The 18556-nt window shown below is 32.2% G+C and overlaps 1 long non-coding RNA gene and 1 pseudogene across 3 annotated transcripts; one reads left to right on the forward strand and one right to left on the reverse strand.

Annotated features, from left to right (window-relative positions):
• Nucleotides 1–2770: 2770 nt before the first annotated feature.
• On the reverse strand, nt 2771–9260 carry LOC107426427 (sodium transporter HKT1-like; annotated as a pseudogene).
• A 254-nt stretch (nt 9261–9514) lies between these two features.
• On the forward strand, nt 9515–12213 carry LOC107426785 (uncharacterized). 3 transcript variants are annotated; one of them, XR_009634623.1, is made up of 3 exons: nt 9515–9745; nt 10022–10112; nt 10671–12213. It is a non-coding gene; the product is annotated as an uncharacterized LOC107426785 (long non-coding RNA). The 3 variants fall into 3 exon arrangements; XR_001582221.4 differs by having other exon boundaries at nt 9536–9745; nt 11749–12213; XR_009634622.1 differs by having other exon boundaries at nt 9531–9745; nt 10022–12213.
• The last annotated feature ends 6343 nt before the right edge of the window (nt 12214–18556 follow it).

Here is an 18556-nt window from a genome sequence, read left to right on the forward strand (position 1 = left end):
AATGCAACAATAAGTACAATGTTTGTTTAGCCTTTCTGTTGACAGAGGCTAGATATTTTAATATTATTATGTATAGACTTCTCTCTCTCTCTCTCTCTCTCTCTCTCTCTCTCTCTCTCTCTCTCTCTCTCTCTCTCTCACACAGACAGTCCAGAAATACTCAACTCTAAACAGATTTTTTAAAATAATAATAATTATAATACCAACATAATTTTCGTTTAAAAAATTAATGATAATAATAATTTGTGATTCAAACTTTCTTGCAAAAAAACAAATGAGAACTTTGAACCCAAAAAAAAAAAAAAAAAAAAAAAAAAAAAAAAAAGCCAAATGAGAACTTTCTGGTTTGCAAATTTGAAAACTAGAAGAGAGAAAATTGGCAAAATTATGACCATAAAGATAAGGTCTGGAATTTATTTGCGTTGACATGTGTTAAGGTCGAAATGCGAATGGGTTTGAAGTTATTATCAACATTTATTTCGCTGACCGATTGGCTACTTAGAAAAATGAAACCATGGAAGCTTCCTCCGTATTGTAAATGTTGAATAATTGATATCAAGGCTTCAAAGGCTAAGCTTTGAGCATCGATGGTAAGTGGATTTTTTTTTTCTTTTTTTTAAAGAAACAAAATTCCATTACGTGAAATAGAAGATGCATGATTGTAAGTGGATGGTAGTAAATAATTTTTTTTGGGCATGATATATATTACTGAAACCACTATATCAAATTTATTTTAAAATAATATATCATATAATGATTTGATAATATTTGATATTGATTTTTTTTAATTTATTTATTTATTTAATTTTTTTTTCATATTTAGATTTTAAAAAATATGTTAATCAATAGTAATTTAATAGTATCATTTGATAAATAAATTTAGTAAATATTTTGATAAATATAGTATTACTATGTTAAAACATTAGATTTATTATTGTAGATTTTTTGTCATGCATTTTAAAAAAGAATTTTAATATTTGTCAAAATTATTGTTGATACAGCAATTATTAATATTAATTTATTATATCTAATTGTGTATTAATTTTTATTTTAAAACATAATTGAGGAAATTTGATAATCATTTAAAAAGAAAATAATTTTCTCATTAATAATAATTCTGAATTTGAATTTATCTAAATTATAAAAAAAAGGAAAAAGAAAAAAAATTTCGTTGAATATTCCAACTTTTAGATAGATTTTCAACTCACTCCAAGAACAAAATCAAAAAAAAAAAAAAATCTTAAACTTCATAAAAGTGTAAATTAATGTTCAATGAATCATTTTAAACAGTTTGGCTGAAATAAGTATATCTTAAACTTTTCAAGTTGAAGATGAATAAATTTGATCATCTAGAATCATTGAATTATCTATCATATAAAATCTCTCATATAACTATATATATAATCAAAAGCTCTGAATAATTGAGCAATTTATTTTCAATTTAAAAATTTAAAGATATCATCATCATCATTTTAAATAAGGTAAATTTTCTACATGGAGCTAAACTTTCCCACATCAGAAAGAGAAGTTTTCTGGGCTTTGGGCACTAGCACCTTTTGACTTAAAAACTCAATCATGTCAGCAGAGTGAAATTTTGTTACTATTATTATTGGTCTAGGACTAGGAGTGAAATTGATATTTACATTTTATGCAATATGGGTGTTTATGTGTCATCTAATTACTATCAATTTTGGCAGATTGTTTGTTAAATTCCTTTTTGAGCTGTTTGCTTTCAAAAGGGGATTTCAAAGAGCTGATTTTTGGTCTGTCTTGAAAGTGAGAGGTTAAGGAGACTTAATATTGTATAATTTCGGATTTGCTTAAGATATGTTAATGCATTGTTGAGTGGTGATATAAGTTATATGTGTGCAATATAAATTGATTTAATAGACTAGTGGGACTGTGTTGTTATATATTTTAAAACCTATGCTTCTTAGAGTAAATTTGATATGCATTTCTGTACTTGTTTCTCATTCAGATTTGATTTCTGTATAGCGAGTCAAGTTGGATTTGTTGCAACTCTGGGGATGATTCTTTCTAGTATGTTTCCTTGTCCTTCTGTTTAGGACTATTTGTTTGGTTAATTGTGTAACTTGATGATCTATTTGTTTGAGTTTGAGGTCTTGACATGGAGGCTACATTTCAATGTTTTTTTTCCTCTTGAACTTATTTGTTATTTGCTGTAGAATGAGGTGTTTATTTTCTAACTTAACTTGAAATGGAAAAGTAAAAAAGTTCGTTGTACTTTAATAGAGGATTCTTGAATCCCACTGAAATTGTTTTCTAAGTGAACTAGTAAATGTAGTTAATTTTTAATTTAGTCCAAGATTACTGCACTTAATTATATAATTCTCTCATGTCCTTCAAGTACTTTTTTCTTTTTCCTCTGTTGCTTACTTTTCTCACCTTTTCTCTTGGTAACAATTCTCACACTCTCTTAAAGAAAAAAATTATTCCCCTCTTGTTTGATCCCACATGTTCTCATCAGTTTTATTTTTTAATACTTTCAAATTCAACCCTAATTACATCTCTATTCTTATTTGTGTTTCATTGTCATATTTAAGGGCTTGAAACCTGTTGTAGCAGCATTGAGTAATCCACATTCGTCTACGTTTTACCAACTATTGTAGCCTAGTCATTCTTTTTCTGAAATTCCCTCTAAGGTTTACATTTCTTACTTCATTAGTATTTTTTCAAAGGCTTCATAGGTTCACTTTGCAAATATCTTACAGAATTTGCTTGAAGTCAACAAACAATATTGCATTCCATCTCAATGATATCACAGCTTAAAACAACACTTATATTGACATTCATATCTTACAGACATACTCTCGTACGTCCTATGTATAAGTTTTACAAGACTTTTCTCCTATGAACAAGATTAAGATAGACTACATTCGCCAAAAACCAAAAGAAGATTAAGACATATTTCTGTTTATATGAACAAGACAATTAAAGATCTTTCATGATAGTACCCAAGCTTTACCCCCTTGTAAGGTGAACTTCCTTCCAAAAAACATCACAAGAATGAGAATAGACTTTCCCTTTGCACTCCACCTACCAACAAAGCCATACCATTTGTCTATGCAAACACACTCAGGTTCCAATTGTCGTTCGCAGCTGTAACCGGTTGAAAACCCAACATTTCCATATGCACTGCAACATCAAGATACAATTCTTACATATATTATAATAAAATTAAACTAATAATAATAATAAGGAACATAAAAAGTTTATCTTAATATTGGGAAATTTTGATTTTATAAAAATCATCGAATTCTTGTACTTGGTATAATATTGGAATAAGATGCAACAAATTGACTACCATATTACCATTTGTTTGCTTTACTGTCAGATCTCTACTTTGTTTGATTGAATTATGAAGTTGGAGAATTGAAGTCTGCAATAATATTGATATTTACTTCTTAAATTTTCTTACTGTATTTATTTGTACCACTTTTGTCCTTTTTTTTTTTTTTTGGTTACATAGAGAAAATAATTTTTCTAGATTTGCATTAAGAATCTTATGTTTAGGTGAGTTAAGTAGTATTTTAACAAGACCTTTTGATATCGTTAAGTAGTATTTTTATTGCAATCTTTTATTCTTCAAACTATGACGTGTGTTTCATTCTGTGAAATATGCAATCAAATGCATATGAATGGATTAGAGCAAGAATACTAGCCGAAGTGAAAGTATAAGAGAAACTTACCTTACTACCTCAATGATGATGTTAAATACGTTGAAATTGAGTGGATCTTTCTTCATCTTTGCTCTCTCTGTGATACAGATAAGAATTACAAAGATGGCTATATAAGAGTGTCAGGACCCGTCCAGAATTCCTTCCCCGGAACCCTAGACAAGCCTTGATCCCAGGAAAACCCTACCGAACCCTCCAACGAAAAATCCGGCAGATCCTCACCTAAGGGATTTACTTACCACAAATTACCTGCACTGAAAACACACTTCTAAAAACATCCCCTTATTCCTCCCACAAACTACAAATTGTTCCACAAATTTCAGCACTTCTCAAAACAACAACAGTCCAATGCATAAATAAAACAGAAGTATCCCAATAGTATACAGAGCTTTAAGAAGTGCTAAACAACAGAAATACAACAAGGCTGAAAAAAAATAATACACTGAAATGAAAGAGTACAGAAGTACTTCTCGAAACACAACAGCAGCGGAAAACTTGGTTCGCTCCGGAAGAACGTCTACCACCACTTGCACCTAAGGGAACGGAATTTAAGAGTGTGAGATGCTAATCATCTCCGTGAGTAACCCGAACTACTGAACACCTTTTAATAATAAAATAATAATAATAACAACTAAGGGAATTGAATAAATACCAACAATTAATAAATAAATAATAATAACTGTTGGAAAATAATAATTTCCCTCAAAACTCTCACCAAACGCTTCGTTTGAAATGTTCCCTTTTTAAAACCTTTTTGCAAAATCCAATGTACATACCTCCCAAAAACCAAGGGATTAAACCATTTGATACACAATAAATAAATAAAAACATACCCCAATATATATAATAAAAATATAATAAATTATAGTAAATAATTTTGAACACCTTTGGGGTTTAAACCATTAATTGCAATTTACACCGACGCACCACACCATATACCGGTGATGCCCTCCGATACCCAGCGTCCCGAGCACCGACTGGCGGGGGGTTAAAGAGAGAAACCTGCAACGGTCACTTCGGCGTCCCGACAGTACCGCTGCTAAAACCATCAACCCGGCCAAGGAGGGGGACGGCTGTGGCCAATAACAAACTTGCCTGTCCACGGTCCAATGGCAACTCACGGGTGAAGTAATAACCACACGCTAAACCACATAATAACCGCGTGCTACCACGTGTCCATACACCATACACCAGAACACCAATACTGTATGAGTGCGTCTAAAAATAAACATTAATAACCAACCGTACCGTTTTTCCAAAAACCACCGTGGGAAGTATACCAAATTTTCACAAAACACCATCCCACATATTTTTATTCAACAACCCGGTATGAAACATTGATAACCAACAAATCACAATTTCCTCGAAGTACGAGATGCAACCATAAAAATACCACGGACATAATTTATAAAATTTAAACCAATATTTTCGTAAAATACTTAACCCAATTATGCCCGGAAAATCAATTTTAAAAAAAACCACGTACAAATGCCACCAAAATACACCTTGCTCATGCATAATAAATTAAACCATAATATAATTCATAAATAAATCACACCACATGAGCATAATTTAAATACCAATTTAAATACCAATTAAATATAATTAATTGCCCAAAATAATTTTTGAAGGTGGGTCACTCACCTGGAGCACGCAAATCAACTAAGATCCTCCTCGGGATCAACTCCACTACTCGCGCGTGCACCTAAACAACCACAGTGCACAAACCAAAAATATTAATATTTTATTCGGGTAATTCCCAAATGGGTACCCGGGGAGCGAACACCAAGCGATATCTAAAGGGTTACGAGTTATATACCGAATCGAAGCTCGCGTGATGAGGATCACGGATTCGGTCTTACTTTTCGGTGATCGGACCCGACGGGGTCGGAATCTCGCTGGAAAGCTTTTCGAGTTTCGGCTCCGCAATTCTCCCAAACCGTCGCGAATTGGCGGAAACGGAAGCCGGATTCGGGTTCAGGAGGTCAAACACAGCGGACTGGAGCTGGCCGAAAATTTGGGTACTCGCCGGACCGGCGGTGAGCAAAACGGAGGCCGGACGGCGGAGAAATCACCGTTTGAAGATTTCCGGCCCCTCGCCGGAAAACGCTCCGATCCCGGCGCGTCGGTGGTCCGATGGCCGTGATTTTTGGTGGGTCGGCCGGACTTGAGGAGAGGACCAAGGGTGTACGGCGCGTGTGGCCGGAAAATGGCCGGAAGTGGGTCGATTTGCCGTGGCCGGCAGTGGAGGGAAAAAAGTCGCCGCCGATCTTCGGAGGTCCGATCCGGGCGCGTCCGGCGGCCGTTCGCCGTGAAACTTGAAGGTTTTGCCGGAAATGGGGAGGGGAAACTTTCTGGCCGGCGCGTGTACAGTAACTCGGCCGGAACAGTGGAAAAATTCCGGCGGCCGGCAGACTCTCTCTCTCTCTTTCTCTCTCCTCTCTCTCTTTCTCTCTCTTCCCCGAGAATTTTATCAAATAAAAACCCCTGTGTGACACTGTTCATGCCACGTGGACCAATCAGAAGCGGACATGTGGTATTTTACTGTTCACCAACCCAAAAACATTAAAATAATACGGTATCTGGTAAACTTCAAACGTCCATAACTTTTTAACCGGATGTCCGTTTTAAGCGTACCGCTAGTCTGTGAACTCGTATCGACGAGCACTTCACAACCATGCACGAGTCAAAGCTCATTTCCCCAAAAATAAAAAGTCAACTCCGGCACCCCTTGGACAGTTTGGACCGTAACTTGTTTCGTCCATAACTTCAAAACCGTAGCTCCGTTTTTGACGTGCTACCAGTCTACGAACTCGGAGCATCGTGCACTTCACCACGGTACCCTGGTCAACTCGAAATTCCCACCGAGTCAAAAAGTCAACTTTTGACCCATTCGGTCAACGGTCAACGATCAACCTCGGTCAACGTGCACGGATTCCGGTGCGATTTGGGATGGGGTGTTACAAAGAGAGTGGTGAGAATACCATACACTCAATGAAAGTTTTCCACCATGAGGCAGAGTGGTTTTGTCTTGTGTTTTCTGATAAGTTGTTTTGATCATTTGTGCTCAAAAATGATGTATATGGTGGGAGGTACCTGAAAAAGATAAAGTATCCATTGATTAAATAGTTATGCTGAACTATTATAACGTTTTTCTTTTTTGGGTAAATATTTATTTTATTATAACTCATTGACTCTAGCTAACTCGTTGTGAAGTAATATTATAGCTATATGTATATATATATATATATATTATATAAAAGATTTGGCAAAACTAATGCAATGTCACTATGATGATTCAACTCAATCAAAGAATTAGCCAAAATATTAATAGCACACGTATATATAATATAACGAGGATAGAGAAAGTCCACTTGCCTCTTTCTCCCTCAAAGACCACTTCAAATAAAAATATACACAGCTTTATCTTATGTATATACGATATGAAATCGTGGTTATGACTTTTCATAATTTCATATTTTCTTTTTAACTTATATATGTATGCACACACATAAGGGAGGATAGAACCTGATTCTAGCGTATAATTAGGCACTTGGTTCAAAAGAAAATCTTGTAATTTGATCACTCTTTTGAAGATTAAGACTTCTGATCAAAAATCTTATCAAGCATATTCTAATCTTCCAAAGATACCAAAGGTGAGAATCACCAAGCAGAGAAAAAAGCTTTCTACTTTTCTTTCTTATCGATCAATTAGTTTCTCCCTTTCAAACTTTCAATTCAAAGATAAATAAGAAAGAAACTGGATGGCAAAAAAAGAATGAAATTTTATTTCATAGAAGTAAAATATATGTAATGCACCAAATTAAAAATCATCTATGACATTGTGCTCCAGAATATCAAGCAACAAGCAACAATAATAGCTTTTTGAACAGGAGAATCAGTTGCAATCAGTGGAATGCGGACTGGACAAGCAACTGGACACCACATGTGAAGATTATTCTCTAGCACCGCACCCTTTCATATTTTGCTAGTGGCACGCACATATAATTTTTGTAACACTTTGGTATCTTTACCTACATTAGTTGTGTTTTATATCTAGAATATTATTATCCATCTCGAACTGTGAAAATTCACAAGAGGCTATATCTATCATATTATATTCTGATGCATTATAAATTAAGAACCACTTTAGTTTAATTGTGAATTTCACTGTTCAAAATAGATAACAATGCTAAATTTTGTTATCAGTATATGCAAAATCATTTATACGTGCAGCACTATATGGACTAGATATTTATACATGTATGAACGATGCATAGAGGTAACTTATAAGAAACTTACATCATTACAACGAAGAGCACCAAAATAGCTGGAGTAATAGTGGAGAGATCGAAGACCGATTCGCCTGTATGTCTCGAATTCGTTATCTCAAACAAGGAAGCCATGAATTTCTGGTGAGGATTCAGACCATCCATGATTTCCGAGTTCCATTCCAGAGCACAGAACAGTACGAACTGCACTAACATGAAACCGAACACGGTCACTGCAAGAAGAGAAGAATGAACAGCAGATAGCAAATAACTATATCCCATCTCTTAGTAGTTTCTTAACATGTAATGGAACTTCGTTCTCTTTGTTGTTTTCCACAAAACCCATATCGAAAACCGAAGGCAACTTGGATACAAAGTGTTACCAAGGAGGATTTGAGGAACTAGGATAAGCAAAAGCCCAGAATTCTTCTTGAAAACGATCATGTTTTCGTTGGTGGGGACGAAACCGCAGTTTGCGAAGGTAGATACTATTGTAAAGGCTGCAAACGTTGGTATTTCGATGGCTTTGTTTTTGAGAACTCGATTAGCCGATGGAACCCAGGTTGTATACTTGGTAACCAAAATGTAACCCAATGTATGGACCACCAGAAGATAACCCAAAACCACAGAGCCTAAACATTTGATAGAATTGTACCTGGTAAAACTCTGATAATCAACAGAACTAGTACTACTAGGATCAGCGGCTTCAACTCTGTCACCACTACTTATGTGGAGCTTGAAACTTGAGAGTTGAAGTCCGAGCATGGAAACGAAGACCTCACCACCTGTTAACATCAAAATGGTCATGATAACAAGCTGAGTGTTGGAGAAGACCTCCATTTCCACCGTTCCCATGCTCGAAACCGTGGTGGAAGACACGGATGTGAAGAAAAGATCAAGGTCTTTGGGTTTCAAAGAAGTTCTTGGTTTGGTGATTTTGAGAGCCACATAACCAAAGAAAGATAAGATTACAAAATAGGCAAGTTGGATCCAAAAAGGGTTGAGTTCAAAGACTAAGAAGCGAAAGAACAACCTAATTAGATCCTTTATGGAATGGCGATTACGTGCTATTGGGTTGCATGAAGGAGAACTCTCAAGGTTATTGCGACAAATTAAACTAGTATCAAGGTTGTTGCTGTTCATCTTTATTTCTCTCTTTCTCACAAATGAGAACAAAAATGGAGGGATAATGTGCGTGTGTTGTTAAACTAGTATCAAGGTTGTTGATGCCTCCTTTTTTGTTATGGAGCTCCCCCACTATCGTGGAGTTTCCCTGTTGATGGCGTGCAAGATGCTTCGACTTGGAAAGTGAAGGGTGTATTATTTAAAACAACAAAAAAAATTGTGCCATTCAAGCACAGTTTTGTGATGTTAGATTTTGACTATTATATATTCCGGTTATAGTGTACCTTTCCTATAGTATACCTTTCGATGTGATATGAGATTTTGACTTTTATATATATTCTGGTCCTCATTGAGCCACATATCCCATTAGGGCGTGTTTGTTAAACGAACTGCCCAGGTCAGGACAGGCCACAGTCCTAATCCGGTGTTTGGAAAGCAAATTGGAAGGACGGGACAACGTATCCCGTTGCTTAGTTTATCCCACTCGAAGGGGACTGAGCTGACCGATGAGATGCTTGGGTCACTTTTGTCCGACCTCTCGTCGAAGTATCTCTGGCCGTCATGCGAAGGTGTCCCTGGCCGACCGTTCACCACTTCTCCTCTGATTTCTCGCCGGACCGATCTACGGGTCTCTCCGATTTGAAAACCCCCGTGAGTACTGCTCTTCTTCTTTGATCTTCCTCCTTCTTCTTCTTCTTCTGCGTTCTTCTTCAAACTTCCTTCTCCTTCTTCTGCGTTTTTCTTCTTCTTTTTCCTCGATCTTCCATCTTCTACGTTCTTCTTCTTCTTCTTCTGTGTTTTTTCTTCTTCTTCTTCTTCTTCTTCTTCTTCCTCTTCTTCTTCTTCTTCGTTTTTCAAGTGATTTATTTACCTGAAAAAATTAGGGATTTTATTTGTTTTCATGTGATTTGTTGATCTGCGTATTAGGGCTTCCATCTATAAATTAGGGCTTGATATTCACGAGGAAGAAGGCTTAATTTCGGAGGCTTAACTAGATCTACAGCATCTAGTTTGGAAGGTAAGTTTTCTATTTCTGCCTATTGTTGATGTGTTGCTTATGATGTGTTGATTATGTGTTTGACGAAATACTCTGTGTGGGCTAGATTAATATAAACCATTTTTTAGTTGCTTCTGTCTGTTTCATATGCTGCTTTGAGAATTCTGCCTCTGTTTGTGATGTTGCCTTGAGATGTTGCTTTTCGATGGAAGGCACATTTTGATTTTAGGATTTTTGTCTTTGTACTCCTATGTAAGATAAATGTATATGGAGTGGGATAAATTTGTTAATAAATTATACAAAACTTGTTAATAAATTTAACAAAATTAACAATTTATATATTGTACAAAACTACCATTGAGACGTCAGAATTATTAGTATTATTATTATTTTTTTTAAACGTCTGATAAGCATTCTGCAAATTGATTACCATAGATGATTGGCATGCATATTGAATACCATTAGAAAACAGGACACTTTCGGTAGCTTGGCTGAAAATCGATGGGTGTTAACCATGTTAACTAGGTTTGACCAATGGTCCTAAGGGTAGGTTTGAAGTTGATTTGATGGTTAACGTAGGTGAGGACAACAGATACCAATGAGACTGAAATTCCATAAGGAAAATGTAGACAAAAGCGGATGAAGTATTTCAAGTAACTCGCTGCATCTTAGCTTTATACAAGTCCCTGATTCTGAAGCATGCTCCTACAAGATTCTGTTTTGTGCTTGTCTTAGTGGAGTATTATTAGTACTGTGAAAAAGTGTTTTGGGTTGATACCAACCTGTGATATAACTTAATCCTTGATTATGATGTTTATAGTAATGAAAATATGCTTGGCACACATAACTAGCCCACTTTTTCAAAGTCATAGCTTTTGAGTTTGTTGGTTTACATGATATCAGAACTTTGACAGCGAAGTCTTGAGTTGTTTTCTTGTTATGCTTCTCGTATTGGAGTGTCGTGGCTCTACCTCTCTTTATTTTCCTGCAGTAGACAGCTTTCTAATGCTTTTCTTGATTATTTCATCACATTCCAAGGTCAGGCGCTATATGGAATTTCAGACAGACATACATATTGAATCCTCAAAAGCCTTGAGTAAACTAAATCTCAGACTTCCTTTTCTAAAAGTTGAACATAGATGCTGTATATGAGAATCATTAAAACTAACGTAATTTAATGTATATTTAATATTTAACAAGCATTCTACTATATGGCCTTCCTAGAAATATACATATTTCTTGCTGTAAGAAATATACCTGTGTTAGATTCAAGGTAGCCATTTATTTTTGAGAAGAGTGAGATCCAGGTCTAAGTATTAATTTCACTTTTCTGTTTTAATTATTTTATCCAGAATTTAGTGAAGAGACATGTTAAATGATGAACCTCCATCTGCTAACAAAGTATAATAAATTATCTGAAAAAAGACATTTAAAAAAAATGTATAAATCCAACTTCATCAATTTAAGAACTTGACCACTAAGATTTAAAACGAAATCTTGTAATAAATTATCTGTAATGCAATTTTTTCTTGCTGTAATAGTGTTATGTTTGCTACTTCACTATGTCATGTAAAGTTTGTAGTCCATGTTGAGCTGATAGTATGCTTTCCATTGAAATTATCCTTGCTTTTCGTGCCATAATCATCGCTGTTACCAGCCAAAAGAGGAAAGCTCCAATAGCCTGCCCAAGCCACTACTTGTATTGGCAAATTATTGTAAACTATGTCTCTAACTTGAGCAATATAGGAAGATGGTGTGAAGGGAAAGCAGAGATGCTGTGAAGGGAAAGGAAAGATGACAACTTTTCCTCTGGCCCTTCATGTTTCTAAATACCGGTCTATCTGCTTTCAATTCAGTTGCTGTTTTTACCACTTTAGCATATGATATGCTGGCTTCGAAGTTTTTATCAGCATGTGCTTGCTTTTCTCCACTTTCACCTGCTAACACTGGGATCACCTTCTCCCCATTCTCTTCCAATTTTAATTTTTTCTCTTGTCGTATTTCAGTATCTACATTGAAATAACTGTAGCCCAATTTTTGATATCATATTTGACTAATTTTGTAGGGATCATAATGCAAAATATGTTTATTAATGTGCAAAATTAAATAGTATTTTCTAGTATTCAGTTTAAAAGAAATAGTATTTTTCTATATTCAAAATAATATATATATATATATATATATGGTTCAAGCAAACCGGCTATTTTGTCATGTGTAGAGTGAGATTTTACATCATAAAGCTCATTTTTTAACAAACATCCCAAATGTGCCAGAGGAAATATGCATTATGCAAGGGAACAAATAAGCATCACAAGTGTATTTGAAATTAATATTACTTTGAACGATTAATTTCTAAATGCATATAGACAAATATTTAACTACAAATTTAATAATGTATACATGCATATATATATATATATATATATCAATATATATAAATACCATTAAATTATTTTTATTTTTAAGTAGTTGTTATTTATGGAATACTATGTTATAATTTAATTTTAATTTATTTCTAAAATTATATATTAATATAAATTGTGGGTGTAAAAAGAATATTGAAATTTTGTATGTAAAATATAAATATACAAATTTACAACTTTAATTAAATATAATGTTTTTCTATAGCTATAAATATATCATTTAATAAATATAATGTTTTTTTATAACTGTAAATATATCATTTAATTTTTTATTTTTAAAAATATTTATTTTAAATAATTACAAAATAGTCTAGTCCAGTCCAATCTTGGATCAAATATGAGATACTAATTTACCATTCAATCCCAAATTTTACCAAAGACAGGATTGTACTATTTTATCCTATCCGATTCGAACTTGTCTATTCTGCCTACCAAACATCCCTTATGGTATATATTTTTTTTTTAATAAAAAACCATTATGGCATACTTTTTGGCTAAGGAACCATTATTATACACTTCTGGTTAAGGGTGAACCTATAAATTCATTTGTTTGTAGAAAGTAGTTGAGAAATGCTACTACAACTTGACATGTCACATTTGATAAAATGACATTTGACAAAATAGAGTCTTACTGCCTGGTTGAGCTAGCCTAAGTTGGAATGGTAGGTAATAGGTTTTGTTGTTACATTAAGAGTAACGCTTGGGGCATGAAAAAAAAAGAAATATATATATATATATATATGTTTATCATGATGTGATTGTAGATATGTTTTTATTTTATTGGTTGAAAAATTAATATAATTTAAAATTTAAACAAATAGACCTTTGAAAATATAAATATAATTAAATATAAATCAGTTAAACAGTGAAACCTAATCACTTAGTAAACATGTTTATAGATTTATAGCTCTAACATTACTTTTACATTAAAGGCTAGTGATTTTTGCGATTTTTTTTTAATCAACAATGGCTCACGTTGGAAACCCCCTATCTTTAATTAAAGAAAACAACAAGAAGAAAAAGGATATAGGATAATTTACATATATATGCTATTTTCTTTGCTATGTATTAATTGCTTTGAGAGCTAAGGTTAGTTTTTCATATATAATCCCATCTTCTAAGTATGTTACTTTTACACTATCGATCTGCTCAATTTTTCCAGTTTTAAACAAATACATTCGTATTTCTAGTTCTAGATATATAGGAAAGTTTGCAACAAAGTTTAAAAAATAAAAAATTTTATCAAAATATCCATATTTTCAAATGGTAAATAGGAAATATTAGTGTCCAATAGAAACAGATAATATTTTCAAAACTTCCTTTGTTATTTCCACAAAATTTTCATTGAAATTTTCATTAAATATCTACATCAATTCCTTTATATTTTGTTAAAAAATTCATAATTTTTATAATAATTTCTATTAAATTTATTTTTTTTAATTTTTATCGAAAAATTTATAAATATTATTGATGTTTAATTGTCTACATGTCTATTATTTTTTTACCTTAATAAATTTAATATTTCTATAAATGTTATACAATAGATATAAATTATAATAGCCAAAAATACAAATATGCATGCAAAATAATTGATAAATATTATAAAAATATTAAAAAAATATATTCTTCGCAAACGTAGTTAAATGAATTGATAAAATATTTATGGAATATCATCAAATAATAATTTATGGGTACTATTTCAAAATCTATCATCAAAAGATAATAAGTTTGTATATAATAAACCAATACATTTAATATAAGATCTTTATTATTGATATATTAATAATTATATACAAAATTATCAAAGATATACAAATTTTATATTTCAAAATGAGGATGAGAAAGAGAACAATAATTTTAATTATTGGAATGTAATTTTAATATGATATTTTATGATATATATAATATAATTGTAATAATTATTTTATTAACCTTAATCAATAAATATATTTTTATCAAATATATATTTTTTTCATATTTTTTAGTAAAAATAATATATATATATATATATATATAACCATTTACTATATATTATTAACTAATACAAATATAAAACTTATTCAATACTTTTGTAATTTTTATATTTATAATAAATTTAATAATTAATTGACATTAAAAAAGATATATAGACGTGTGGCAGGAGAGCGGGAAAATTGGGGAAAAAAAAGAAGAAGACACGAATGATGGAGGCGGCTGGGATTCCTACCTCAAAACCTTATCCATGAGTGCCAAAGACTCCAAATATCATTAATGATCAAGCTTGTGATCCCTTTCTCCTATAATCTGTGAATCTCTTTCTCACACTTAGCTTTTTATATGGTTCCAGATAAACGAATATATATATATACACACACACACACATATATTTTGTTTCAAACAGTTAAAAATAAAAGGAAAGAAAGAAAAACATGAAGCAAATATTAAAAATTGAGCATCCAGTAAATAAATAAACATCACATATATTTATGTAACTTTATCAGATTTTGTCATGTGTATGATTGGTATAATTTGGTGATCGAAGAGGCTGTGTGAGCTGTGTAATTGTCTACAGCTGAGGGAAGAGAGAAGGTGGAAATAACGACGTGAAAAGACGGTGTTTGCCCTTGCAACACAGTCATGTGCACACCACGTGTTTATTATGCTACACCTTTAATCAAACACAGTAAAAGCACTAACAGTGCAAGGTTGAATCAAATTTGAGATTATAAAGCCAAAAAAAAGAAAATTAAATGCAAAATAGAAACTGCTATATAATTTAGAATATACTGGTGTAAATACCATTTTATTCAACAGTGGAAATAACTGCTATATATGGATATAGTAGCCGGATGGTAGTGGTCTTCTTTTTCTAAAAATAATGAAAGTGGGATTTGTAGCTTTTGTGTATTGCCGTATTCAGAAGAAAAATTAAAGAAAATGCTAGTCTTATTCAGTCAAATCTAGTACTATATGATATATTTTGTGTGTTTTATATTCACTAGCCAATTTATAGGTTATAGAAAATTTTCTGGCGTTAAGCTGGAAATGGTAAAATTTATAATAAAGGGACTCTAGTGGAAACCAGCTTAGCAAACACCAATGGTAGATGAGTTTTGACAGAAAAATATAATATCATCATTTGTCTTCGTGAATCACAACATGGACACCACATATAAAAAGTGAATCCGTATGTTCGTGCCACCCCCAACATATCCTATAAATTACATATTTATATATATAGGTATTCACCCAATTAACCAGCCGCGTCATTCACAATTCAAAATATATATTATACCTAAATGTTGTTTAATTATGAGAGCAGTACTACAGGACTACCACACACACACACACACACACACACACATATATATATATATATTGACTATTTGTAAAATGTTCAAAGCCACAAGATATTTTTTTAATTAAGGTTAAATAACAGAGGTATATATGATACTAATGATACTAACCTTTTAGTAATAATCAATTCAAATGGCAATGCAAGTTAAATTAGAAGACGAAGAAACAAGATAAAGTGACAAAACACATAATATTAGGAAATATATATATATATATATCACTTTTTTTTATTGAAAATAATAATAAAGAAAATTGTCACTTTATCCAAATTTTGAACCTCATACATTTTGTAATTGTAACATCCCGTCTTGAAGTAAACCGAAATTTTCTCAACTTGATCAGGTTTGACCGTGGTTGACCGAAAGAGGTTAAACTATGATTTTTTGATTTGGATAGAATTCTAGGTTGACCAAGGTACCGTTGCAAAGTATGCATTGACCCGAGTTCGTAGACTAGTAGCATGTCAAAATCACAGTTATCGTTTGAAAGTTATGAGCAAAACAAGCTTAGGTCCAAATTGTCTAAGGGTGCCAGAGTTGACTTTTTATTTTTGTAAAATTGAGCTTGAACTCATACATGGTTGTGACGTACTCGTCAATATGAGTTCATAGACTAGTGGCATGCCTAATTTGAACATTTGGTTGAAAAGTTACGGACCTGCAAAATTTTTTGATTACCATGATATTTTAATATATTTTTTATTGAGTGAACAGTATATGCCATGTATTGTGTTCTCAGTCAATCCCATGAGTGAACAGTATCATCTACTGGTGGTTTTATGTGGCCTGAAACGCATGTGTGAAAAGGGAGGAGAAAAGAGAGAAAAAGGGGAGGAGAGCGAGAGAGGGAAAGAAGTCACCACCGTTGACCGTCATCTGGTCATTTCTAAGCCACACGTGCTAACCACCGTTGACCGTCGTTGTCCGTTTATGTTTATGTGCTGAGTATTTGATAAATGCCTATTTGGGATTCTAATTGCCAAAATTGGGGTGAATTAAATTACATATGCATATAGATCACATTTTGGTTTTTGAAGAATTTCAAATTTAATTTTCTAAATTATTGTCGAAACAAATTATGGATTATTTGTGATAAATAAAAATATATTTATATGAATTTATGCATATATGGAGTTTTATGTGAATTTCAATGCGATTTCAATTGTATTGAATTTGGAGGAAATGAAGAAAATATTTATTTAAATTTATTACGCATTGAAATAATGGTGGAAAAATTATTTTATAGTATTGAAAAGTTTTGGATATATATATACCGTTGGATTTGAGATTATGGATTGATTTTATGCCACTGGGATTTTGGTATATTTACATCAATGAAATTATAATGGATTTTAACGTGAATTTATGGATGTGGAGAGAGATATTAAATCCAGTGGCAATGATAAGATTTTGGTATTTGAAAATGATATATATATATATATATATTTGATTTTTTTAAGACACACTATGCAGTACTAGTGTTCTGTAGTTGTGGATGTGATTAGCATGGGTGGAGTGTGATGAATGCGTATGTTTATGCTCTTCCATGGTTGCTATCAAACCAAGAGTAGACAAGTTGATATTGGCCATAGTGCCCCCCTTTATGATCGGGATTGAGGTTTATAGCATCAACGCTGCTGGGAAGCTAGGAGGGCCAAATGCAGGTTTCTCTCGTTAACCTCTCCGTCAGGCAGTGCTTTGGGATGCTAGGTACTGTTGGGCATCACTAGTACATAGTGTGTGCGTCAAATTATTTTTTCCGATCCGATTTTTAGAACTAATATTTTCAAAATGGTATTTGAAATTAAAAGCATTTAATTATGATTTTATTATTTATTTAAATTGTGTCCAAAAAAATATTTTACCATGTTTTCAACACTTACATAAATTTAAAATTTATCAAAACGATTTTCTATGGTATCTCGTATTATTTTATTAAATTATTGAGCATAAATTTTATAAATTATTTATTGAAATCGATTTTATTTTACGTTAAACCCCCTTTATTACTAAATTGACTAGTTGCATATTATCTGCATTTTATTTATTAATATTCTTTAATTGTTCCCTTGGCTTGATTAATAAATATCATGATTATATGTTGAATTAAATGTTGACTTGGTTAATTTATTTATGATTGTGTTTTACCTTATGATAATTATTATAAATTCAATTATTTGTATTCTATTTGTTTTATTGGTTAATTATTTTATTGGGTTTTGGGTTATATAAAATGTTGGGTTTTATGAAATGTTTTAAAAAGGGGGAACAATTCCAACTGAATGAGCTGTGAGTGTTTTAAGAGAAAAATATTACTTTCAAATACTTAATATTTATTTATTTACTTATTTATTATCAATTGATTAAGTTACTTAATATTTATTTATTTATTATTAATTGATTAAGTTTATTTTATTATTGTTATTATTGTGCGATTATTATTATTGTATAATAGATTCGGTCACTCATGGAGATGATTAGCATCTTATGTTTTGTTTTGTTTTTTTTTAAATTCGTTCCCTTAGTAGATGTGATTGTCCGGGGCGAGCTCGACATTTTAGTTTGCTACTGAAATCCAAGGAGTTCTTTCTTTCTTTTCCTTCCTATATTGTAATATTTCTTTTTATCATTTGTTGTATTAAATTCCATATTTATTTGTAAACCTTAGATGCTCTGTATACTATTGGATGTATTTATTAATATTGCA

Source organism: Ziziphus jujuba, chromosome 1, assembly GCF_031755915.1.
Source record: "Ziziphus jujuba cultivar Dongzao chromosome 1, ASM3175591v1".
NCBI classification, from domain to species: Eukaryota; Viridiplantae; Streptophyta; class Magnoliopsida; order Rosales; family Rhamnaceae; genus Ziziphus; species Ziziphus jujuba.